Source organism: Bemisia tabaci, chromosome 5, assembly GCF_918797505.1.
Source record: "Bemisia tabaci chromosome 5, PGI_BMITA_v3".
Taxonomy (NCBI): domain Eukaryota; kingdom Metazoa; phylum Arthropoda; class Insecta; order Hemiptera; family Aleyrodidae; genus Bemisia; species Bemisia tabaci.
The window spans coordinates 21227530-21254121 of record NC_092797.1 but is presented as its reverse complement, the minus strand read 5'-3'; the positions used below and the strand labels follow the sequence as shown (position 1 = coordinate 21254121).

Below are 26592 nucleotides of genomic sequence, written 5' to 3'. Positions count from 1 at the left end.
AGATGGGAGAGAGCAAAATTGGGATCAGTTACAAATTATTAACATAAAAAAAGAAGGAGATAAAGATGCGTTGAAAAATGCGTTTGAGCGCATTGAAAGTAGTTAGGTATATAGGTAGTGTATGTATTTACATACGACTTTATGGAATATTCTGTCGTATCACGAAAGGAAAACAGTAAGTAACTCCTAAAAAATATAAAATTACGGAGTGAAATTCAAGCAAAATAGGCTTATAAGGTACACTCCTTTCTTTTCTCACGCATTTTAAAGTGTTGATAAAAATTCAATTGCTTGTATTTTGAGGAAGAGTTTTTGGTTCAGAGAGGAAACAACTGGGATGCTTCATTTCAACTTTGGTAATGTTAAATTATGATTCAATAATAAAGCAGTCACACTTCAAAGTATTGACAAAAGAATACCAAAATCATGTGCTCATATAAATAAAAATGATAAAAAAAATAAATCATAAAAATTATGCAGTCGTTGGACTGGCTTAATATTGAATATTCTAGTTTGAAGAGGCAAGAAGGGGGCTACGAGAGGTTTTCCTTCCCATTTCTCATACGAGGTCTTTCACTTTTACAACTCTTCTGGGACACTTCTTAACTTTCGACATTTCACGCGAAAGGAGGGGTGAACGCCTTTCCCTAGTTATCTCGATTGAAACATTTCATAATCGAATATTCGAAAAACACCCACGTTTTCGTTGCCTTCTTTAGATACATAGCAAAATGACGTGACTAAGAAAATACTTTCTTCTTCTTTTTCTTCGTTCCGCATCTTCAAGGTAGAAATGAGTGAATAACATATCCTTGAGTTCCCGCCCAAAAATCGAATTTGACGTCAACATTCAACGTCATGTTAAAGGTAATATGTTACGTAATGTTATGCGGGTTGTAGCAGTTAAGTTAATTGTTTGCATTGAGATTAGTGTATTCAAACTTCCTAAAAAGCATTTTTGGAAAAAAGTTCATGGAAGGCGTAAGTATTTTTCCGATCCATAGTACATGCTCCTGCAGTTAGGCGGTTTAATAATGGATCATCCTGTACATTCATGCGACGCTGCCTTCGTGTTCAACTCTATCCGTTTCGTACCTTGTCTACTTGTCCATTGAATTTGAAGAGGGAAAGTGAGCATTCATAAATTACGTGACGCTCTGGGGGGAGGAGGTTTGAGCCTGTGTTTCGCTGCGTTATACGCGGGGTAGGGGGGGGGGAGCCAGTGCCAGCGTTACGTGGCCCTCTCTGTTTGCAAATAAAACACAAAATCCAAAATGTATCATCCTCGTTTCTTCGACAAAATCCATCGCACTGTCATTTTCAATGGTTTAAAATTTTATCCAGGTGTATACTGAGCAGGTTCCCACAATTTTGGTGAGTTTACGGGGGAGGGGGGGGATGCCAGGCGTTACGTAATTATTAAGGGGGTCCGCGGTTGCGTACAAAAGGGGGGAGGGGGAGGGTAAAAAATGCCGAAAAAGTGCGTTACGTGCGAGGTGGACTGTATTTTGCAATAGAACTACTGGTCACTTCCATTTTAGAGACAACATTTGTGCCATAAGCATTCCGACCCAGATAGGTGCCTCGATGGATGAGCCAGAAATATTAGTTCTCCACTGCAAAATGCAATTCAATTTGCAACGCTCCCAGAGGAGCGATGCAGTAACAAGCGCATTCGCGAGTCGACCATGATTCTCCAATCACAACATTCAACATTTGAATCAGCGCGGTGGGTCTCACAATGCTCGGAAGAAAAGAGGTGTTACGTGTGCGCCTTTGGGATCGTTCGACCGGGGGGATAAGACGAAGCTACCGCCCGTATGCAGTGGCGTGGCGTGAATTGCGATATATCGATTGTTAAGTCATTTAAACCTATGGTAAAAAATCGATTATGAAGTGTTCGCTGCGAACACCCTGATTATCGATCCTTTTCCATAGGTTTAAATGGCATAACAATCGATACATCGCAATTCACGCCACGCCACTGGCTACTGTTCGTATGGGTGAGCGCCGAAGGTCGAGTCGCGGTTGCCGTCGCGTCGATTCATTGAATAATGCGTAACATTGACATTGGCTGGAAGAAAAGCTCTGGTCATCGCGGCAGAAGGACCACACGGGCACGGCCGACGGACGGAAGCGGGAAGAACAGACGTAGAACGCCGTGCAAAAAGCCGAGAGTCACGACGACGCACAGTGGATCAAGTCAATAGGAGACGTCGGAAAAAATTTGAAAACTTTAAGCGCATTTAACTCCGTTTATACCGAATTTGGAGGTTCTAAATGTGGTTTGATTGGTTCCATCGTGAAACCAGTTCCATCGTGAAAGGGGTTTTCTAACAGAAACACCCTTTAAAGTTTGAAATGTGACGATATAAACATCAAAATTTTCAGTTTTAGTCAAAAATTTCATGTCCGACCTCTCTAATAGAGAATTTGCAGGTGTCAGAAATTTGATGAATTTTGTGTTTAAGTGGAAACTACTGAGTGAACTGAACACGAGGATACTGCTCTTGGTTCATGAATTGAACAATTATTGGGGAAGATATGACGAAATGATCTAATATGCAAAAATGCGTGTGTTTAAATGGGAAATGCCGCCAGATGACGTCACTAAGTCGGTGCATTTTCTCACTTTTAAATCTATTTTTACACTGTTTGCCATGTCAGAAAAAAATTATAAAAAATTCTCTGAAATCAGCTCTTTAAGCACTTTCAGATGAAGCAATAAAAAATGTTCATGCAAATTCTCCATTGACTTGATCCACTGTGCGACGCGACGCGTTGCGAGGATGCGACTCGATGTTTTTCCGCGCACGATATACGTTAAGCAAAGCTCTCTTAAATTCGCGATTTGATCCATGCGACCCTTTTCGATAGTTCCCGACGATTCCAAGTGGCACCGACTAATGTAGTTGGTCGCGGTACGGTTAGAGGCGAGGCGTAAACATTTGCGGGTCCAGCAAATTGGCAGCATTGTTTTTCTTCATTTAAACCTATTGAAAAGTATCGATTCTTAGAGGGGCCAGGCGCTCCGACAAGAATCGATTATTTAACATAGGTTTAAATGAAGGGAGTCCGGTGTTGCCAAATTGTTGAATCTGCTTCTAGGCGTGAATGATCGATTATCGAGATTTTTTCCTTTTGGAGAAATGGTAAAGAATCGATTTATAAGGTATTCGTTGCGACCACTCTAATTATTGATACTTTTCCATAGGTTGTAAATAGAAAATGAATCGATAAATCGCAAAGCACGCCACACCATTGGCACGGTTTGGGTCGTATTTAACGAATAGAAATCCAGTCATGTCGAGATCGAATCGATAAAAAAAGGTTCCTACTTTTAATTCTTCCGTAATAATCAACGTTAAGGATCAGTTGGGAGTTGAATTCAGAAATTTTCGTGGCCTAAATCGTATTCTACGTAAAATTATAGCGAAGAAACATTAATTAGAATGCTCTTTACTCGTGCTTAATCGAGTGGTCCGTCACAGAAATGTCATCGGCAGTTTGCGGGATTGATATCTGCGATGCCTTCGTGGAAATGTTTTCGGTGGAAAATTTGCACCATTTGGCAACACTGCCGTGATGCAAAACGGCTCATCTAAAATCAAGAGGATTTCATGGGAAAGAAGATAAAAAAATGCAACGCAGGAAACCCTCTTAACTGACAACTACAGCCACACGTTGTGCGTAGGAAAACCAGAGCGCCTGCAATTGTTTGTATATGCAACATGGACATCCCGAGAACACGAATAGTTGCTCCGAAGCGCCTTCAATGTTTTCCGCTTGTGATAGGAAAATGTGTTACTCATTGCATTCATACGTCGTCGTTGCACGAATTTAAGGCGCTTACGTATTCAATCGAATTGAAAAAAAATAGATAAGTGAACTAATAATGAATACCTTATACATATAAATAAACGGAGACTATTCATACGGCATTTACTCATCTGACTTTATCGACCTATCCATTTTACCTTCTTCTGAATCAACTTCAAAATATCGACGGTGAAAATCGGCAATCACATAACTCGATTTGCGACGTCGCAGACTTCCTGTCATACTTTATTTTTTAAACGGAAAACTACTCAACGGTAATTCTTTAAAACTGCCGTGAATTTCTTCTATGTGCGAGGAAAATTCTGCAAAAATTTCAAGGAATCATGTCCATTTGTTCTCCTTTAAAAAAATAACATAGTTGCGGAGATTTTCAGACACCGCAAACGAGTTATGTGATTGCCGACTTGTACCGTCGATATATCGTATCCTCTTGATACTTTACTATCTTCTTTACGTGGCAGCGTTGCCATACAGTGCAATTTGCGGTACTGTTATTGGAAAAACGAATCTCTACTTATCGTGATATCGCTGTTTGCAGGGTGAAAAGGTTCCTTTGATTAACTTCCCTACTTTTTCAGTGGTTTAAGGCATTAGATTTGACGAAAATTTTAATCACAAACTATTCTTGCCGCGAAGTTCCTTAAAAATGAAAAAATGCAATTTTTTGTCTGGAAATGCAATCTAATTTATCTTAAACCTCACGGAGTCAAGGTAAACAATGAATAACACTTCCAAAAAAATAGTTTGTCTGATGAAGGAAATTTTACAAGGGTCGAAATGTTTCATGCACCCGTGCTAATGAAAAATGCTGTAAGAACATTCAAGAGTTGCCAAATTTACTCCGATAAAATGTGAGCTTAAATTTTGGTTGAATATGTGAAGATTTTTTCTTCAAATTTTCAGATAATTTAGATCTAATTGTGAATAAAATTCTCTGAAAAATCGGAGTTAAAATATTCACAGATTTCCCTGAAAATTCTTGCTTCTATCAAAGGACATTAGGCAATGTCTAAAGACTCATACGGCGTTCTTCCGTAGCATGGCGGCGTTCCTTCTTAAGGCGTCGTCAGAACTATGGTAAGCAAATGACGATTGCAGCCGGACGCGAGGAGATGCAAATGCTTGACCGAGCTCCAAGTTCTCTTTTCCTCATCCTCAGTACAGTACAAAGGAGGAAGGGGGTGGTCTGCTCGGACAAACGTCCTCAGATTCACCTTCAATCCCTCCTAGATCTGACGAAATGACGGATTCGAACAGGTGCAGCACAGCAGCTACAGCATCGCACTTCTCACTTCGTCACCCATCCGACGTAAGGGCACACCTCAATTTCCACGTGAACCCTATTTTACATATCAATCCGTGCTTTCTGGGCTCATGTGGGAATCGAGTTACGCCCTTACGCCAGATGAGGGACGACTGAACTGCCGCACAATGGATCGAGTTAATGGGGGAAGACGGACACACTTTGGAAACTTTAAAAGCTCATAAATCCGTTCATACAAAACTTTGAGGTTTTAGAATTGGTTCCATTGGTTTCCTCGTGAAATTTTTTCTGGAGGCACCCTTAAAATTTAAAATGTGACGAGATAAACATCAAAAATTGCAGTTTCAGTCAAAAATTTCATATCCGACCACTCTGATGGACTCGATCCACTGTGCGACGGTCGTTCAGGCGATTTTTCGTCGGTGAAAGTCGGCAATCACATATTTCGTTTGAGGTGTCTGAAAATCTCCGCCTCTATGTTATTTTTTGAAAAGGAGAACAAATTGACATTATTCCTTGAAGTTTTTGCAGAATTTTCTTCGCGCAAAGAAGAAAAATCACGACAGTCTTAAAGAATTGCCGTTGAGCAGTTTTCAGTCCAAAAAATGAAGTATGACAAGAAGTCTGCGACGTCGCAAACCGAGTTATGTGATTGCCGACTTACACCGTCGTTTTCTTCTTCGTCGTGCGAACCAACCTCCTCACCCTCCCGATTCGATACGCCCTGTTCCTCAAAAATACGGGTCCCGACGGAGGATACGATATCGCGAAAATAAAGAATCCGTTTTGACTACAAATTAGAAATTAAGCAGCGTTCACTTCGAATCACATACACCTCGTTGAACAAAATTCGTTTCTGGAAGCTTCTTGTCTTATTCTCTTACGACAGCATGGGCACGCGGCCTTCTACCTTTGAAGAGAATGTGCTCCTTTTCGGGAAAAAAATTCAGATAGGGGCCTGTGGCGTGGCGTGCTTTCCGATATATTTATTGATTTGTCATTTAAACCTATGGAAAAGAATTGATAAACATGGTGTTCGCTACGAACACCTTCATGATCGATTCTTTACCATAACTTCAAATGGGGATGTAAAAGCTATCTTATACATGCTTTTGTGGTTGCGTTTTGGATATATAACAAACAAATTTCCGGTTAGAAATTTGTAGAAAAGGGCGCCATTTGCGTTCGGGACAATTGAGGATTCGCCTGTTGAAAGGCGGCAACACGGGATACGGAAGGTCGACTGGATTCCTGGATTTTGCCTCGTGATTCAGACCTGTTAATGCGAGTGCCCTCAGCTTGGGATGCTCCATACTTGGACGCTTAGGGATTTATCCACATTTTCATAAACAATCGAGTTCGTAATAATATACCATTAGGATATTGGATACCAGTGGCGAATATTGAAAGATGGCAACTATGTTTTCACTCCGCATTTAAATGCATGTAAAGCAATCGATTCTTGGTGAGGCAGCTTGACTCGCCTAAAATCGATGTTTTCAATGGATTTAAATGGAGAAAAAAAACTTGTCAACTTGCAAAATTGCCACTTTTGCGTGTACGCAGCCGGCAGAGCCCCTGAGTCTCAGCCATGATTTTTGTTGAACTTCAAAAAAAGAAAAAAAAAAATTAAAGCTTTGTTCTCCAGAATCTGCACGTATCCTAAAAAAATTATGGATGGATTATAAGCCTCCTTGGCTGAGAAGCTCATAAAATTTGAAAGAGGTTTGAGTGCTGTTCGTCATGTTGAGTGAAATGGCTTTTTGTCGGGTTCGCAAGGCTCAAAAGCAAGTTCCCCTCAGATGCAATTTTAGGTTTGTCTATTGGACGAGACAAGACTGATGCGTAATGAATCTGTGTGATCGGACTGATCGGTCGATTATAAGAATGAGGATCGTGAACCTGCTGTATTTATCATGTATTTATCATGATTTCATGCAGGTTCCAAAGGAACTTCCAAGAACTTCAATACGTAATTTCTTAAAGAAGAAGGAAAAAAATCCCCGTTCTGAATTATGCCCTGCTCTAAACCTCCTCCTCCGCTATGGAGAAAAAGTATCTTGGATTCAGAGTCCAGACTCTTAAAACATTGACAAGAAAAAATACTCTTGCCTCAATTGGATTTTTGCTTGAATCGCAAGGAAACTCGCTCAAATGAGGAGACTGGCCTCTCGATTCAAAAAAAAAAAAAAATCCGCACGAATCAAGAGTAGGTATGTTTATTTCGTCAAATTTTTTAAGAGTCTAGACTCTGGAACCAGGAGACTTTTTTTTCAGTGCACTGGAAAAAAAACACATTGGATCTAGAGTCCAGACTCTTAAAAACATCAACAAAAAAAATACTCCTGATTTAATCGGATTTTTGCTTAAATCAAGAACCAAGCCTCTTAATTTGAGCGGATTTCGTTTTGATTCAAGCAAAAATCCGATTGAATCAAGAGTATTTTTTTTCTTGTCAATGTTTACAAGAGTCTGGACTCTAGATCCAATGTGTTTTTATTCAAGTGTGCGTCTATTAATAGAAATCGGAGTAACTCGTGCCACTGTACTACGAGAGTAATCACTTCCTGTCAGAGAGATAATGAATCCGACAGATGCAAAAATTGTTTTCATCGCGACCGCTGAAAACCCCGCTCGGCAATTTTCCGAATCCGGTAAAAATAAGCTCGACAGCCGCACAACTGGGCGGCAACGTCCCTCGGTTCATTAGGAACATGTGCTTTCGATGGATTCGCCGATCTGACCCGACCTTGAAACAGCCAAGTTTACGCATTCACACGGTACACAATACGAACACACACACTCGCACCCTCGCGCCGCACACATCCTCTCACGCACAGGCGCGGCGCAAACCTACACATTAAACAAACGCACAATGATGATGACAGGCCCTGGCCGCTGCCGCTGACTACCACAATACCGCCGTCCTAAGCAAGAACACCGTATGAACATTCGAGAGTTGCCAAATTTCCCAGGATAAAACATGTATTTTTGACGAAATTTATACATATTTTTCCTTGAAATTTTCAGATATTTTAGATTAAATTGCGCACAAAATTGTCTGAAAAATTGGAGGAAAAATATTCACTATTTCCTAGAGAAATTTGTAATTTATCAGAGGAAATTCGGCAACGCCTGAAGGTTCATACGACGTTTTTCCTTAGCACGGCAAAACGAGCGCCGTTCCCTCGAGTTGGTAATGGTTGGTTTGGCTTCGCGGCTCACACTTTACTGTCACTTTTTTTTCTGCGCCACGACACGACTGGAAGCGCTCGTAAGAGCCATGACTGTGAGTCTTCAGCGCTCGTTTTTTTCAGCCATGAGTCGTTCAGATCCGCAGGGAACTGTGTTACCGTGTTATGACTACATTTCGCGAGCCACCGAGGAAATAGTTCACCGGGTCGTGCTCGTACCTCCGAGTTTCGATCGGGGGACCCGCGACAGAACGACGCATATCGAGGGATGATTGATTGAATTTCCGTAATGGACTTATCAATCGATGGGTCAGTTCCGCGTGTCGCCGAGCCGTGTTTTGACGCTTAAAATCTCATTTATTAACAAAAGGTAATAGGATCCGTCCGGATCCCGAGAGTTTATCCCGTATTTACGTAGATATCGCCCTTCAAAAACACGTTGAATAATGCCGTCTGCAAGGCAAGGGCACCAATTGGGAGAGGGCAGGAAGGTGTAGGTTGTCACTGCCCCCTTTTCTGCGGTAAAAATTTGACATCTTGTGACCATTTGACATTGATTTGAGGACATACTCCCTGATTTTTTTCCCCAAGCAAATTTTGCCTCCTCTTTAACAATTATTACCATCTAAAATTCGTCTAAAATGGCGCGGGTTACTGCGGTTACTCTCCCTTTCCTTTCATCAGGCGCAACAAACCAGGTTGTCTGGTTTCTTTTCATTTTGGAAAATCTTGATGAAATCCTTATTTTTCCTGATTTTTGACCGCTAAATCCTGATTTCATAATTTTTCCAAATCTTGGTCAAATCCTGATTTTTGCGGGAAAAAAATTGTGGGAAAAATTGGCGAATGTAACTTCACAAAAATAGCTCGATAAAAAAATCTGATCGGACGGCCGACTTTTCTCAAATCCTGATTTTACGACTGATTTTTCCTCAAATCTTAATGAAATCGGGATTAAATCCTGATTGACCTCAAATCCTGATGGAATCGGGAAATCGGGAAAATCCTGATGCTAGAAACCCTGCAAACTGCGTGCATCATTTCGTCGTCCCTCTGACGTAAAGACTTATCTTAATTTCCGCGTAAGTCCTGAAACACATGGAGTTAAATGCAGAACAGAGCTCACGTGAAAACTGAGATGCGCCCTTACATCAAAGGGACGACGATTTGATGAGACTGAGGACGGAACAAGGAACAAACCACAGTACGTTTTAACGCGTTAGATTACGTCATCCATCGTATTGTCAAAGAGCGGTATAAGAGACAAGAGACTGGGCACTGGGCCGGTGTTTGGCGTCCAAAAGTTGGTTTATGCTTATCAAGAGGATTCAACACTTAATAACAGTATTCTTCTGAAATGTACGGTTGCAGATCCGTGGTATAGTGTGTCACTTGTTTCTTATACGCACAGATACATTTCATGAGTTCTTCATTTTAAAATTCTCTGACTTTCCCAGACTTCTTGCTTTTCTCCTACATCAAATTTTCACTTGTTTTTACGGGCTTTTCCTGACCTTCGGGCAAAATTTTTTTTCTTTTTTTTTAAAATACACTGAATTTTGCTGAACTTGGAACAAAATTTCCACTTCTAGAGATTCGAATTATGAAAAAAGGCACTAGAAATTTGTTCAAAAGATCTCGATCGTGCGTGAGAGCGGACGTGCTAGGCGGAAGTTTTCTGACTTTTCCTGGACACCGAAAGTTATCAGATTGTTCCCGATTATACTGATTCCTTGTCGCCGAAAATCCTGAAGCATCAAAGTTCCGTCGTCCTAGGTATCAAAGGGAGCGATGAAGGGGCTCGATCGTGGAGGCCGGCACGTTGGAGACCATGTGACTCCATTCTAATGCTAGAATTTGAAATTATAATCCATCTTTGGTCTGTTAATGGGGAGAGTGACCGGTCAACTGCAATAGGTCGATCTTGGACGACCTGACGGATGACAGCCGATTTTTCACCTCGGCATTGCGGCTGCCGCCTCGGAGATCGGAACGAAACTCTGGCGTCACCGGGGCCTTCGAACGTCACCACTCAACACTCACCAGTCAACAATTCTCGACACGGAAACGGGTGGTTAAAGACAGGAGCCTCGCTTTGAAACTCCCAAAATGGGCTTGGGATAATTTCTGGAGCATCCCAGCACCCAGCATCCCTATTAAGCTCTCTGAAATTGGTACTGAACGATAGTTTCGACAATATATTTGCTCAGATTTCATATCCAAGGAAATGAGGGGACGATGAATCTCCCACTTGTCACTTAGTTTCGTCGAAGGATAGACGGTATGAAAAGCTGCGAATTTGAGGAGGTATTCCATGGCCCTACAAATTGGACCATCCCAAAACAAAATTTTCGCTTTTCATTTAAAAAAAGGGTGATTTTGAGATGGAAACACAAGAAATAAACATATAAACAAAACAGATGTGCAAATGTATTCTACAGGGATAAAGACCTTGCAATCCTCTCTTCCATAATAGTATAGTATGCCAGCTGGAAAAAATGTTAAGTTGAAAAATCTTACAAGATAAAAATCTGACGAACTATTAATTTTTCGGCAACTTAGCGCGACCGCTATCCTCCGTAGAGTTTTCTCTTCTAAATGTTCTTCCTTCATTTTTGTTTCCTCCTTTCCCTTCTCCCTAAATTCATTATTTCAAAACTTGAAACATTTCAGGGACCCGGGGAAATGCTAAAATAGCTGTGCTAAGCTGCTGTGCAATGAAACCAGAAAAAACGAGACCTTTCTTTCAAGTCCTCCATCCGGTGTTTTCTCATTTTTTGCACTCTTAAATCATTATTAAAATAATCTATCGAACGGGCAATGAGGATTAACGGTTCGTTCCATGCTAAATTGCTACAGTATTGACAAACAGCTTAGCGCTTCACAAACAGATAAAGACTCATTATCCGAGTGCAGTTTAAAGCTCATGATCACGCATTTATTAAGTTCTGGGTTTTCTGAGGCTACCGTTATTCCTGTATACCTAAGACATATGTTCCCTAGGTATGAACAATTGAAGTTGCAGGTCTCTTGTTTGCATTAGGGAAAACTCTCGTAGCTGCGAGAAAAACCCGTCAAAAAAATTTAATGAGAAAGAAAGTTGAGTCTAACTATAAGGACGAATGAAAGGGTTAAAAAAAAGATGATAATGGAGGATTTTATCTTGTGGGTGCTGATATCATTAGTTAGGAAGTACACAATAAAACTGTCCGGACTTTAAAAAAAAAAAAAAAAAAAAAAAAAAAAAAAAAAAAAACTGATTTTTTATAATATTTCCGATTTTTCCGAACACAAAAATGAAAACTTGATAGTCTTTTAAAATATTCAATGGGCAATAAAGTGTCGTGTTCCGATCTGCACGCAAGAGACATCCAAGTCTGTGTACTCACAACGGGTAAAATCACTCGGAAAAAAATTGACCATACTCTGGTTAAAAAACGGCACAACCAGACAGTATGATAACTTCTACCAAAATTATTGTCGCAATAAGGGAAAATCTTGTTACTTTCACGATAATTTTGATGAAAGTTACCATCCTCTCTGGTTGTGCCGTTTATTAACCAGAAAATGGTAACTGCTACCTAGTTTTTTTTCCGTGCACTGTAGAATCACGATTGATACATCAAAAAAGTCTGAAATGCACTCCTCGACGCGCAAACAGCATATTTTTGGTCACACATGTTTTCAAGTTCCTCGCAGCCGCGGACCATTTTTCTCGGTCGCCGACGACCAGGTTTGCACAGACAGAGGAGTAGAAAAACCTCACCTGTACAAACAAAAAAAATCCACAAAATGTTTCTAGTATATCATTTTAATTGTTTTCGAACGTTTTGTTTCTTTTCTCTTCCTTCATTTCGCAAAAAAATACAAAAAAACAGAAGCTTCGAATTGATTGAAATCTTACGCACGGCAAGTGTTGAACTCTTCGCGAGATTGTTTGTTTATTTAGGTTAGGTCTCTTGAGTCCCTCTCTAGACAAGCCTAACTGGTGGTCTACGAGCTAAGATAATATGGCTGCAGGCCGCAGACGCGGTAAATTTAGAAAAAAAAGAAAGAAAAAAAAACTGTTACAAACTACGCAGATTGCGCACTGGGTAGTGAATTTCAGACTCTTTTGATGTACTGAACATGACTTTCAGTGCGACTTCACCGGTGGAGAGTCTATTCGCTTTGTTGCATCTCTTGCATGCGACAGACCCATTCCGGTTCAGTTCGGTTTTCCGGTTAAATAGACAACCTTAATGCTTGAAAAAAGTCCACGGCAGTCAAGTCAATTGACGCAGCGTTTGAGAAGGAGTTTACAATATTTACTGGAAAACGATACTGCAGGAAGAAAAACCACTGTTATTTCACGGTTAAAAAAGTCGTAATTTCATGCGGAAAGCCACAGTGGTATGAGCTATGAACCGTCGATTTTGGTTAGTTTATCGTAATGAGCACCATCGCATGACTATACTCAGAGCCACAGCAGCATTGCTGTGTTCATAATGCAGGGTTTTCATAATTTCTGCCGTATCTAAAACCCTGACCTTTCACAACTTCCGCATTTTATTTTTAATTTAGGCTATGATCTTGGCTGAAATTCAGTGGAAATTAAGGAGACATTTCTACAGATTCAAACTATGAAAAGAAGCACTCGGAAGTTATTTGCGCTCTTTCTATAATACGGCTATAATATCTTTTAATAAAATTTGGAAAAAAAACACGTTGGATCTAGAGTCCAGACTCGTAGAAACATCGACAAGAAAAAGTACTCTTGATTCAATCAGATTTAAGCTTAAATCAAGAACCAAGCCTCTTAATTGGAGCGGATTTCCTTTTGATTAAATCTGATTGAATCAAGAGTCCTTTTTCTTGTCAATGATTTCAAGAGTCTGGACTCTAGATCCAATGTGTTTTTTTTTTCCCAGTGCAGCGGCTGCAATACTTATTGCTGAACCAACGCGTGATATGAATCCCCTGACTTTTTTCAGGTTTTCCAGACCCCCGGAAACTCTTATAAACATTAGCTTAACATTAAGGTGTGGACGTGATAGTATACCGAGTTCATCATTCCAAACACCAAAATCGACGATTCTACTATACCGTGGATTCCCTTGTCTTGTGACATTACGACCGCGTAACCTTACAGTAACCATGCTATTTTTTTCTCAAATGTGAACGGCAAATGCATCCGTTTCGAGACATCCGTCAAGCGTGATCTTTACCGGAGGAGCGGGAGGGTCTTCGGAGGAAACTGTATGCTGCCGTGCTGAGGAAAAAACGCCGTATGAACATTCGAGAGTTGCCAAATTTCCCTCGATAAAACATATATTTTTGACAACATTCATGCATATTCTTCCTAGAGTCCCTTTATACTGAGAGTCAAGACAACACCCCCTCATGAAGTCACAAACGGGAATAAAGATTGTAGAATTGAACGTTTTTCGTAATCTTTGATCGGCCCATTCTCAAATTCCTTTCTCCGTTCCTTTTCTCATTCCGTTTGTTCCTTGCCGAACCCGTAATTCCCTGGTCCATTCCAGAATATAATCTTTGCAGTCGGTGAAAATGTAATCTTTATTCCCGTTTGTGACACTATGAAGGCCCAAAATACGGGAACCAATCAGAAATGGATTCACATTGTCTTGACTCTCAGTATAAAGGGACTCTAATTCTTCCTAGAAATTTTCAAACATTTTAGATTAAATTGCGTACAAAATTGTCTGAAAATTTTGGAAAATTATATTCACAATTTTCCCAGTAAATTCGGTTTTTATCGGAGGAAACTTGGCAACGTCTAAAGACTCATACACCGTTCTTCTTTAGCACGGCAGTATGCCGGGCCGGGCCGGGCCGGGTGAGGATCTATAATGAACGCCTTGTGCAGCTGTAGAGCGTGCAATGCATGGAGTAATGGCTGCACTGCAGAAACTCATTTCGTCACAGCTATGATTCACATTTCAAGGTCGAGCCTGGCTCCACCGCATCCACGACCACATCCACACCGACGAGGGCGACGTCGCGACGCGGAGATGCGCGGGGAGCCCTCCTCGGAGCATCGCGCAGATGAATGCACGTGCCTTCCCTAGCGTCATGCAAATGAACGAGCCAGCCAATAGACGCCCGGCAGCTCAGCGCACTCGCCATCCAAACACTAAGGTCAGTCACTGTCGAGTACCTACATGTAGACTGCCACCTCCATCCTTTATCTGCCGTGCTCAGGAAGAACGCCGTATGAGCCTCCAGGCGTTGCCAAATTTCTTCCGATAAAAAACCGAATTTAAGGGGAAAATTGTGAATGTTTTTTTCCAAAATTTTCGGACAATTTCATACGCATTTTAATCTAATTTATCTGGAAATTTTAAAGAAAAATGTGCATGAATGTCGTCAAAATTACATTTTTTATCAAGGGAAATTTGGCAACTCTCGAATGTTCATACGGCGTTCTTCCTTAGCACGGCAGTTTTAGTGACTGCAGAATAGAGTACTTATGTGGAGGGAGTCAGTAATTTTGAGGCTAGGTCATGGATCTTTGGAAGAAGCTCCACTCACTTCCTGAGAGGAATTGGTTCAATTCTATTGACTCTATTGATTCTCTTTCTTTAGATTCTCAGAGAGCTGATCATTACACTTGTATTATGAGGATATGTTTCCATGAGGCTTTCTGATGAGTCACTAATAATTTGACTCAAATTTCAATCATCGGTTCTTGATAGGACTACAATTTGCAAATCACTACTAAAATTTCTGGCTCATCCGGAAAAACTCTTATAAACGTGGGAAACTAATGGTACATGCGTTGTTTTTAAACTGAGCCAGAAATTGTAGTTCTGAAAACTATTCGAAGAGTTCCGAGTCTGACACTAGGGGAGTCGATGACATATTTCAAGTGTAGATGATAACTGTATCTCATCTTTTAAGCCGAAACCCCTCTTCTCCATGTTGCGAACTTTCGAAGTTTAGTGAAAAACTATTGGATCTCCTATATATTTCTCATCACACAGCGTATGAAATTATGTGGGCGGTCTAAATCATCCTTTCCGTTTTTTTGCGCTTTAATTCCTCGACGATAGACACGAGCTGTGACAATGTGAATTGGCTGTCCCTTTTTATCGGCTCCTAATTTATAAAATCGGAGGGCACCGACTGATCACACGCAAAAATTCATGAAATATACTTCGCCTGAAATTTGCAAAAAAAAAGAGAAAGAAAAAAAGGAGCGGATTTTTGACATTCTGAGCCTCAATTGAACGATGTTAACAAAACAAGCGGTGGGTTCAATATCTTCGTTGTTCGACATGAGTTCATGAGAAGGAGAATTAGTTTTTTGGCCCGGAAAATAAGTTCCGGATTTTTGTACTCAGCTCTGAACACTCAGACTCTGTGTAAAAAATGAGACGAGCGTCATGCGGAATTACGCGCGGCATTACGTAGCAAGCTAGAGCTTCGCTAACAAAAACAGGAGCGCCTTCAAGTTAGGCAATTTATCGAGCTCTGATATCGTGTTTGAGTCTAAACGATTGATTGCGGGAACTACGTTTGTCGAGTGAACGAGTCGAGCAATCGCCAACTAATGTAAGGCTTCCAATCCCCACTTGTATGTTTTATTGCTGAATTGTTTGATGATTTTAATTGTTGAAAGAAAAAATACTTTTCGTGGTACATTTTTTCTACTGTCTCTCACTGACAGAAAACTCTCCTTGCTGCGAGATAATAAATAAAAAATTTCTGCGTAATCACTCGCATAACGTTTGCGATTAATACGGATAACGGATGCGTTTCGGAGCAATGAAGGATTTGCACGCAATTGTTTTATTGCTCCATCTGAAAGTTCTGAAAGAGCCAATTTTCGTAGTATTTTTTTATGAATTCTAATAAAAAAAATAGATTTAAAAATGAGCGAAAGGCACCGCCTAGTGACATCATCTGGCGGTTTACCCATTTAAACATATGTATTTTAGCAGATTTTGTCATATATCCTCCAATAATTGTTCAATTGATGAATCAACGGTATCCTCGTGTTCTGTTCACTCAGTACAGTGTCTACTTGAACACTAAAGTTATTAAATTTTAGATACCTGCAAATTCTCCATTACGTACATATCCAATCGACCGTTAGAGAACTTCGCGTACGGTTAGATATGTAATAGTTAAATAATGAGTTGATTTCAAATATTTCGTTCTCTGTACAGTTTTTAACGCAAACTCTAAAGAGGAAATGCGTGAAAATTAAGCGATTTAATACTTGTCTACTGGTTCAATTGAAAAGCCGTATTTTTAACCCGTTAGCACAGAAAGACAATTTTCGTAAGGGAGTCAATAGAATTATTACGGGGTGTGTGCTCAGTGGTGGGCGAGCCCAAAATACCAATTTGTCAGTTAAATTGTTAGTTTGAAAACGGGAGTGTAAAGCAAGGAACCTTCGTCGAATGTAGGGGGGTGAGGTTGTGTTTACATGCCCATGGGATCGATAATACGATTCAAGGTTGAATAGGCTAGGCAGTTCCTCTCTCCGAGGCATTTATCCACCCTACAAACTTCTCGACAAACTATCTCTTCGATTTAACAACTGAAAAGGAACAGCGCTGGTAAATTATAAAAAAGCAAGGGAAAAACGAGGCAATAAAATATTGACTGCTTATTAAAGCAGTTAAAGCTCGCTCATGTGGGTTGGCTTGATTCCGGTTCCTCTTGAACTAAAGTTGACCTCGACAAATTTTAGAAGCGAAACAGGACGATAAAATATGAGTTATTCTCCGGAGTTTATTAACTCTAAAGTTGTCGTCGACCCGCGCCCCGTGCCCTATGAGACTCTTTTGTGCTTTCTATAAATTTCCCCCGGTCTTCTGAAATAAATCATTATTCCAAAAATTCAGCCGATGGCAAGCGCGGAGAAGAGAGGGTAGTCAAGAAGGGCAAATATTATTTTGGATTAAAGAATGCTACTTGTGCGATATTTGATTTGGACTTCCGGATTTTTTCATCCGAAGACTCCCAAATATATTTTTAATTTTTTACGCGAAAATATTAGCCCTTCAAAATCTCTGTAGCTAAGAACTTAAGAGCCAAAGGAATTTAACCGACGCTTTTGTATCAATCAAGCTGTTTACAATTTTGACATACTGAGTAGAGAGATCTATATCTTTAAAAAAAAAAGTGTTTATGACACCTTACACCAAGCCGTAGATACAGGGTTTTTAAATTTTCAAAATACCATAGGCGAATCCAGGAGGGGCTTAGGGAGCGTATGCCCCACCCCGGTCGCCCGAAAAGAAGAAGGGAGAAAAAAGGAATAAAGAAAGAAGGAAGGGACGGAGAAAAGAAGAAGGAAGGACACTTATATTTGGTAATTATTCATAACGAAATTGACTCAAACTGCATATTAGTTGCTTGAAAATTTCGAAAATTTTCGGACCCCCCCCCCCCCCCCCTCTCGTTCGAAGTGTCTGGATCCGTCTGTGCAAAATACGTCTCAGGCAATGGGGCTGTTGTATCGTTTCTTATTGATTCCTTGAATCGCTGAAAATGTAGTTACAGTTCTTTGCCCCTTGACTACAGATAAAGGGGCCTTTTTCCTAAAGCTTAAAACACATACACAACATCTCAGAAAAGTCATCCTACTACTAATGTGGTAAACATAATTGGCAGAGGCCTTGATCGTTTCGAAACTGAGTCTCATACATGTTACAATGACAGCATTACCTAAGGGCTTTAAAGTACGTTGCCTCATAGAATGAATCAATAAAACGACGAGACAAAAAGACTGTTAACAGTCATCTATACGTCTCTATAAATTTAGTAACATTCAAAACCTCCTAATTAATTGAAATATTTATTTCGGCGTTAAGTTCATTTCAACGGATTCCAGACTGAAAATTTCAACAAACGCGTTCACCCAAAAAGAGACGTATCAGTTCGCACTACCTACTGAAAAATGCGCGCAAGCAAAAAGTTGTGATTCAATGGCAGATAAATCAACGTCGTCGGCTTGTAATGCTTTACGTCCGGTGAAAGTACATGAAATATTCGAAGAAAACAAGTAAAAAGGACAAAAACCCTCCGAATATGAGGCATCGAATTAAAAATAAGTTCTCGCGTGCATTTCAAAAATGTTCGTACCCCGAAAAGTAGACGCCGTTTCTATTTTTAAAGTGACTGCGACTTAATCCTTGTTTTCTTCTGTTTCACAAAGTGAGAATTACCGATGGATTCTTTAAACGCTTAAACGAGAATGATGAATTGCAGATTTTAACTATAAATAATTTTCAGGAGGATATGTAAATTGCACACGAAGACGGGTGGCTGGAGTACAGTGTATCTAAAAGCATCGGAGAGGAAAAATAAAATGAATAAAGATGTCTAAAGTGACGACGGTTTGAGAACGAGGGCGTCATCTTGATGCAGCTTCGTTTATTTTCCAGAAACGCCGCGGTTTAACGCACTGTGAAAAAAGGATGGGCTGAAAGATGTAGAGGTAGTTCTATTTTCTATTTTAATAGCTGAACAGACAAATCATTTGAACTGAAGTGAGATCGTAGGAACCTCGGCGAAAGAGCTTCCAAATTCTGGTGCCTGGTTTTGTAACTTTAGAATACCCTGATAAAAATTGGCAGTAGAATCTGTGTTCCAAAATACCATAGATCTACAGCCGGCTGTAAGATTTCCAATAGCTCCTATAGCCGGCAACACAATTTCTGATAGCCTTTTAAAGCCGACGGCGATTAAGCAACAGCCTGGCGATAAAGTGTATGCTAAACGTTACTAATTACGGATGCTAGGACTTAGTGAGTTTTTGGACTACCGCTCTCTTTTTGGGCCGTAGTATCTTGATTTATTTTGCGAGGAAAGCTCCGTACTTTTGAAGGATGCCTGTCATTTCTAACATGTTGGAGCGCCTGCAATTTTGTATGATACTGTGCAATACGTCTGGTGTGAAATAGTTGCTTCAAGCGCCGTGGTACGCTGCGGCGTGGCGCGGCGCGGCGGGCGGGCAGCCCGCGCGAAACGCGCATTGACGCCTTCAAACCTAACAGGGATACTTCACGCATTGCGCAATGCGTGAAGTATCCCTGTTAGGTTTGAAGGCGCCGGTGCGCCGCCGCTCCGCTTTGTGTTAGGCTCTAATATTTAATCTCGTGGAGTCAGCGTTTTTCAACACATGACTTTGAAATGTTTGCACACTCTGTATGGATTATTCTCATTTTAATTGATGAAAAAAAAATATGTAGTAAAGGAAAAAATGTGCGATTTGTAAATATTAAGGTGATTCCGTACAAACTTAAGGATTTACAAAGCACACGAATTTCTACACAATTTCTTATAGCCTTTTATTGCCGATGGCGAAAAAGCAACAGCCAGGCGATAAAGTGTAAAGCCTGGCGATAGGAACTATAGCCCGGCTGTATAATTTTTTATCGCTTCGTGTAGCCCGGCCGTATACTTTTTTCCACTTTCTACAGCCAGCTATATGATTTTCTATCGCCTTCTTCAGTCGGCTATAAGAACTCCTATGGTATTTTGAAACGCAGCTCCTATCGCCAATTTTTATCAGGGTACGCTTGGTACCTCAGTTTACATCACACGGTTATGATAAACCCGAAGAAAAAAATCTCTGCGCGGTTTGGTAAGTAACAGATAGAATACGGCTCAAATTCGGTCGTTTATTTATATCAGTATTTTTACGATATTTATACGATGGGAACTTGAAGAAATGTTATTGACATTATGTGATTCGGCTTATCCACATGCATATGGTGAATGTACGATTTGAGAATTCATTTTCACAACACCCCCCCCCCCCCCCAAAAAAAAGATAGAAAAAAAGAAAGAAAAAAAAGGGTACCTACAAACATAATTTGTAACAAGCCAAGCATACACATGCATAACCTTTTACTGCAAGAAAGAGAAAAAATACAGTAGATTTTTGGGATGAAAATTCCTGATGGACCTCTTATCATTTCTCTGTAGCTTGAACACAACAATAATTTACGATCTGCACAGCTTTGCAAATATTTTACGCCATTTCCTTGTGCCAAGAATGGCTCAATTGCATAAAATAAAAAAAAATTGATCAGAAAATAAGGTCTATAATACGGCATTTCCTTTTCACTTTTCTACGTCAAAATTCTGATAGGCAGCTGATCCATCAACCCCACTTCTATCAGTTGCCTCGCAAAACTCATTTCCAGAATCATGGTTGATGCAGCGATGCACTGGCACTGACAGTCACAGACTCTTAGTCCCCGCTGTATATGAACATATACAGTACATTTCACGTACTACGCAGTTTATTCGTGGAACACCTTCTCAAATACAAGTGTGACACTATGGTCTGACCCACACACGTAAATGCACGGTCTGAAAGTTGCGCTTTAAAACATCTCCCTCAATTCATTTAGATTTGACAGGGTTAAAGAGCCATTGCAGTCACAGCTGAGTTTCAGATTTATTAGACACTTAATTCGGCGCAAATTGTTGCGAAAAATACTCTAATCTCATGGAATAATTAAGGAATGAGATTTCTCTGGTGAAATATTTCTTAATTCATCGTGAGGTATATATCTAAAATGAAAGTCACATAATGCAAAGCACGGAAGAAAAACAATTATGAAGGTGAGATGTATTACCAATTCTCTTGTTGCTGCTTACAAATGTTGAATGGTGTAAAAAAGGTCAGTGTGAAAAAAGTTACATCATCAGACGGTTTTGGAGAGACTCGAAAACACAGGGAAAAATGGAAATGCAAATTTTAAAACCACCTAGTGCGACACAGCTAACATCCTAAAAATTATGTTCCAATAGCGCCATTCTCATTGAGGGAGGGCTGGGCCCTGATCAGCGTGGAGCGTGGAGCTGGTAGCTATACCAAAACAAGGTGCATGGTTCCTTAAATCTTGGGGGTGGGGGGGAGGGGGAGGAAGAGCACAGGGCACAGGATACGCAATACCGAAAAGACCTAATATTTTGTTTCGAATTCAATTGCAATGACTGAAAATGCTGAGGGTTCATCGACCCTGCAATAAAGCAAATCGTGCGCTCGTATGAGAAATGAGCGACACCAATTCGCCTCGACGCGAAAAGAATTATTTCTTCACGCGAGCCATGTATCTCACCACTCTAATGTTGAGCATTATAAGGTAAACATTCGCCTCTCTACGGGGATGTGGGCCATCAGTTTCATTGGATATAAGTTGATATCACGTTACAAGAATAATATGCGCGGAGTTTGGAGGCGAGAAATTGGCTCCGGAAAAACCGGTTTTCCAGGATGGCCTCTTAAGTGAAGCTTAGGGTGATGCTAATTTTGCGGTAACTGTCAAGACAGACTACTCGTCCTAAAAGCCATCGCTAAGTGCTACAAAATCATTGTCAAACTATTCACCTTCAATTCTTCTAACCGCACATACGAGGGTGTATATAGTACTGGGAGCTTTTCGATCTAATTATAGGACTTGTGGACTTGTGGAGGATAATTGTTTAGTGCGTCTGTTTGAATTTCCTGCAAAAGCTACTCGATGTCTATCCGATTAGATCAATATTTCTAACTTATTTTTTCTCAAAGAACACTTCTGAAAAAAAAAAAAAACCGAGGAACATTCAATCTGCATACTTATGGATGATATGAACGAAACAAGCACAATGAGGAAATAGAGAGGAATGGAAAGGACGCGGGTTGGTCACGGCGCAGTGATACAATTATTCGTGCTCGATGAATGTGCGTGTGGCGTCTGAAAAATTGAAGGCGCGATGGCATTAGAGAACTAAGGTCACACCATCATTGAACCGGGAAAAAAGGTTTGAATTCAGCTTCCATAGAGCGCAACGTTGAAGAAGGGAACGCCTATTTTCACATTCAAAATATTCTTCCTCGACTTTGAACTTTTCACGGAAAGAAATGTGCCACGAGCTAGGCTTAAAATTACTTCTCACCCATTTTTATTTGAAAAGGTGACTTGATTCCTTTCTGTTTAATTAAGTTCAAAGGGCACTGGATGAAAAAAAATACCCCTGAGGTGTGATTGAAATGTTTTACATCGGCGCTCATAAAATCGACGATTCCTCTCATGTTCAAAATGAAACTGAATTCACGGATTAAACCCGTGTTGAGATATTCATACACGGACCGAGTTTATCAGAAAGTAACCAACCCACATTCTCGAAAAAAGTGAGTTAAGAATGTGTTTGAGTTTCACTTGCCGTATATTTTCTCCTGCCAAAAACCGAAAGTCTAAAAACAAAAGAAAAATTGTGAAAAGAGGGGTTAACATTTATTTTTTACATTGAGCCTTATGTAGCAATAAAACCTCAAAAATCTTTTTCACAGTTTCAACTTAATGTGGGTTGGTTCCTTTCTGATGAACTCGGTCCATACAGTGTTAGACATTTAACTATTGGGATTCTCTCGGATTATTTCAACAGTATCTCGTCAAGCCGGCAACAAAAATGACAGACAACCTGCCTGGGGTAGAATAATTACCGGCAGACAAGGAGACATTCAATAAACAGACAAACCAGAATGCTGAGCAAACATACAAATATGACTGTCGCTCGACAGCGGGTGCAACATTGTCGAACAGAACACCTTCACCCGGTCGAACAGATCGACGAATCCGAGTTTTTTAACCTTCTACGGAGATAACGCAGCCCACTGCCACACCTACGGAGGGCGCTATGCTGCTTGCACGCAACACCCACTCCTGTCATGATGTGAGGGCGGTTTTCCGGTTTTGCTGCAGATCGGAATGGAATTGAAAATCTTCTTCGCGCGCTCCAAATCCAAGCACTGGGTCGAATAATCGACTGAACGGCTCACAATTTACTACTTTAACGTTTTTCATTCTCCCTCGGGCCTTTTTTTCGGTCGCTGGTTTAGTATGTTTTCTAACAAAATATCCGATTCGATATAGATTTTTAGAAATCGATAGAAATTATTTTGAAGGACGTACACACTGTAAGTGTCAAAAAGGACTCTCTCGCAGGGCCGGATTAAGGGGGCGGCCACATGGGCCGCGGCCCATATGGCGGCAAATCTAAGGGGCGGCAAAAATTTGCAATTTTTTAAAGTGTAGGTATGAAAAAAAATCGGATTTGTAAAAACAAAATTACAAACGAGAAAAGGCGCCAAAATCTCTCATTTCCTGGGAGTATAGCGATTTCTAATTGTTTCGTCTCTTAGTGATACAAGAGACAGCACCTTCAATAAGTCGAGTTAAGAGAGAGACCAAACACGCAATTTGGCCTGGAACGGCGCGACTTAGAGAGAAATGATAACGAGGACATGAGATGAAAAGGATAAGCCCTCGGCGCGGCGATCGGCATGTAACACATATTAGCGCCTACAAGACTGCACGAATACTTCACGCATTGCATCAAACCCAGCGCGGTCATTGCGGTCAGCGTGAAACGCATAGCGCCTACAAGACTGCGTGAATACTTCACGCGTTGCGCCAAACACAGTGCGGTCAGCGTGAAACGCATAGCGCCAACAAGACTGCGTGAATACTTCACGCGTTGCGTCCAACACAGTGCCTGGTCCTGTTGCTAATAGCACTGGTTCTGTTGGACTGCTGAGTAAGATAAGACGTATTTTTTTCAATCTTTGTTCACACATTTTATTAAATATACCTCATATTTTTCTCAACGTTGCCACATACTACAGAAAATCATTTATGCAAAAATGAGTTTGTGCGGCAACGATAATCGGAAAAATCACCACAAATGGACCGCGTTAAGCAGAAAGGAACCAAGCCACATCAGCTATTGCAAAATTTAACCGGGCAATTTAATTTTTTAAGTAAGAACGTTTGTGCGGATTCCTTTGAAAATTTTAAGGAATTTGCTTCGTGCTTTGGAGAAAATTCACTGAAATTTGCACAAAAATCCTCACAACCGTTTTCATTTATAAAATTGAATTGCCGAATTAAATTTGGCAATAGATGATGTGGCTTGGTTCCTTTCTGTTTAACTTGGTCCAAATGATAGTCTTTTCGAAGGTGGCCCTGCGGGCAGAATATCTTTTCCGCACAAAGTACATTTGTGGTAATTCTTCCGATTATCGTTGCCGCACAAAGTACATTTGTGGTAATTCTTTCGATTATCGTTGCCACAAAAAATAATTTTCGCACAAATCTGAACCCTGACGATTCCTGTTGGATTGCTCACTAAGGTAAGAAATCATTTTTTCAATCTTTGTTCACTCATTTTTCCTAAATATGCCTCATATTTTTCTCGACGTTGCCACATACAAAAGAAAATTATTTGTGCGGCAACGATAATCGGAAAAATTACCACAAAAGTACTTTGTGCGGAAAAGGTAGTCAGCCGCGCTGTGTTGGGGCGCGCTGCGGGTTTCCCTGGATATTCCCGTTCCGATATGATCGTGAGGTAGGTCGGGAGCCCGGAGATTACGCAAACGAGGCAGGAGAGCAGGACGCTTCGATAGGGCACGAAAAGAAATAGGTTAGCCTGTCATTCGTTGCAAAACGGAGCGGAGCGTCCGTGGGGAGATGAGCGGGGAGCAGACAAGTCTGCGAGAGGCATTAACAACTCATTGAGAGGGGTCAACGCCCCCGGGGCGATCCGCAGACTGCCGCCTCGACGCAGGCGCGCCGTGCCCCGAGCCCCGGCCCCAACCCGATAGTCCATGACCTTCCCGACTCAACCTTGTCATTGCATGTGCCTGCCAGCGTCCAGGATGCGCAACCCTGATCTACCCCAACTCCGAGTGCGAAGCGCGACCGGCCGATCCCGATCGCCTACCCTCTTTTCGGCTTCCGTCCTACCGCAATCCCGTTTCACTCTCGTTCGCCGCGTCGCGTCGGCGGGCGTCGCGCGGGTCGCTCTCCGCTTATCGCCGATGCGACGCGGCCAGACGCCACGGTCAGATAATGAACCCCCGTTTAATATCCGACGCTATCGCCACTTGCCTCCGGGAATAAAGAGATGCATTTGATCCACTGCCTCGGTTGGGGCAGAGACGGAATATTTTACCCCGCGCTAGCTACCTGTAAAAATATGAAAGTCAGTGGCGTGGCGTGCTTCACGATATATCGCAAATGGGACCTATGGAAAAGGATCGATAGACAGAGTATTCGCGACGAACACCTTTGTAATCGATTCTATATCATAGCTTCAAACGGGGGAATATCGATAGTCGAGCATTCACGCCTCGCTATTGATGAAAGTTACCTCCAAAGATAATTGCAAAATGACCGGCTCATGGCTGAAAAATGATAAGCAATTTTTTTTTGGGGGGGGGGGGCGGCGAGCGTTACGCACAAAGTGTTTGATCATCGCCAATACAGGCAATTACGATCAAACAGCTTAAGCTGAAAGGTTCTGGGAGACATTAACTTGGAGCGGAGCAAGTTAGAGTTGAAGTTTTACATTTGCGTAGGGCACACTGTAAAAAACAAATTTCATTAGAATTAATTTTACAAACATGACTTTTTCGAAAGGATTGAATTTTTAGCGACTAAAAGTATGATTCTACACGAGCAAAGCTGACACCATCCTTGACTCGGTTTTTTGGAACAAGCCACTTAGTTCGTTTTCGCTAAACGCTGTCCAGTTGTCGCAACCGTATGGGAAAAAAAAGAAGAAAAAAAACCAATTGCTGCACTAATGCAATTGCTTAAGCGGAGGATTGCTACATTTTTTTGGCGAACTCCAACAGAGGTGTTCTTATAGACTAGGAATATCAGGAATTCCGACTGTTCCCAAGCCTCTTGCTGCTATTCGTGGGATTTTTGCTGACAATCCTCAAAAAATTATTGAAAATTTTTGCAGCTAATTTCAATAAAATGTATCGCTTTTTGCGGTTAAATTGCAAGAGGACTTATAATTTACTGGCGATAGTTTGAATTCTTCGTTGCCCCATTGTTTTCAGGATTTTTCGGACGCTGACAATCTCGCTCCAGTCAAGATTTACACACTGAAAATGGGATTAGGGTTCCTCGCCATTATAACAAGTGTTTTCTCCCTGAATTTAATGGTGCATAGCACGATCCTTTATAATTTAAAAAAAAAAAAAACCACGTGATCTTTATTTAGGTGTTCAGGAGGAGAGAGTGAATACGCTTCCACACTTCCAACTAGATTTGGCAAGTTTCTGGGTACCCTAAAGACGGTTTTTAATCCACCACAAGCTAGCTCCGATACACAAGCCTGAAACGGGATCTGCAGCTTAATTGGCACAAATGAGAACAATTACTTTCAGAGATCTTAAATTGTTCACGAGACGACAATTAACTGCGCGAGTAAACCAGGCTTTAATTAGCTCCGTAGCCCCCTTTCGTCCGTAATATTTTGTTT

At 41.0% G+C, this 26592-nt stretch overlaps 1 protein-coding gene across 1 annotated transcript in view; it reads right to left on the bottom strand.

The window, feature by feature from the left end:
• LOC109036570 (ecdysone receptor) overlaps nt 1-26592 on the bottom strand; it is a 289601-nt gene that overhangs the window by 244369 nt on the left and 18640 nt on the right. The window lies entirely within an intron of this gene.